General features: G+C 41.4%; 1 non-coding gene across 1 annotated transcript; it reads right to left on the reverse strand.

Moving 5' to 3' along the window:
• Positions 1-822: 822 nt before the first annotated feature.
• On the reverse strand, positions 823-895 carry TRNAG-CCC (transfer RNA glycine (anticodon CCC)). Its single transcript has one exon. It is a non-coding gene; the product is annotated as a tRNA-Gly (tRNA).
• Between the last annotated feature and the right edge of the window lie 439 nt (positions 896-1334).

The following is a 1334-nucleotide window of genomic DNA, read 5'->3' on the forward strand; positions in this document are numbered from 1 at the left end:
CCTTTCAGTCCCGCCTTGTTTTTCTCCATCACCTTGTGCTCCCCTATAGTTCAGGATGGACATCTGCAACCACGTCATCCCTCTCCTCCCCAAGGGGTAATCTGAACGGGAGGAGGAATACAGAGGAATACAACTCAGTTTGTAGCATGGATCAACTTTACTCACTTTTATATTGCTACTTTACATCCACCAAAAACACACATCTCTCAAAATGACCTCTGCTTGCAGAGACCAAGAGATCTTGCTGGTGAGTTTCCATAGAAAAAGTTTCTGGAAACAAAAAAATATGACTTAATTTTGGCTGGAGAGCTACATGTGTCCTCTGTCCCTCTTACACAGTGTTTGGACCTCTAGGGGCTGTTATACATGCCCTTTCTGGGAGTCTGGGGTCAGTTACTTCCTTCGCGTCGCAGGTCCTGCAGCCTGAAATGAGCAGGAATGTAATCAGGAGAGATCTGAGAGTCCTTTTCTCTGCCCAGCAATGCAGAAGCCCAAGCCCCCCATTAACCTCATTTTATTTTTGCTGAATTTATAGGTTGAACTTTATATATATACATATATTTAAATACACAATATATATATATACACTATATATGTATATATACACACACATATATACACATATTTAAATATACAATATATACACACATATATAGATACATATATACACATATTTAAATATACATATATAAATATATACATACATACACACATATAAATACACACAGACATATATATATATTTGTGTGCCAGGTATTAGTTGTGGCATGCAGAAGCTTTAGCTGCAGATGTGAACTCTGAGTTGTAGCATGTAGGATCTATTTCCCCGACTAGGAATTGAACCTGGGCCCCCTGCATTGGGAGCACAGAGTCTTAGCCACTGGACCATCAGGGAAGTCCATAGGCTGAACTTCTTTAATTGAATTTTATACTGTTCCCCAATTAAGGGAACCTCTCACTAGCTAAGACTTACTGGTCCCAAACATTGCGTACTGGCCCCGTTGAGCATCTCTGGAGCATTGCTGGGTAGCTTGGGTCCCCACTGTACTTCCCCTAAAGCTACATTAATTAGAAAGTGGGACAGCTGCAGTATTTCTTAGTAAGGCAAATTCCTAGACCCCACTCAGGTCTACGGAATCAAACTTTGCATTTATTGCAAGGTCCTCAGGTAATTCTATTGTGACCTAAATTCTGAGACTCTCTGCTCCAGAGATAGCAAGTGGAGAATCAGGGTAAAGTCTATCTGTAAGCAGATGCTCTAACCTTGCTACTGAACCTGTGGTCCATCGTCAGCATCACCTGGGAGCTTGTTAAAAATGCAGAAGCTCCACCCC

Source organism: Ovis aries, chromosome 26 (assembly GCF_016772045.2).
Source record: "Ovis aries strain OAR_USU_Benz2616 breed Rambouillet chromosome 26, ARS-UI_Ramb_v3.0, whole genome shotgun sequence".
Lineage (NCBI taxonomy): Eukaryota > Metazoa > Chordata > Mammalia > Artiodactyla > Bovidae > Ovis > Ovis aries.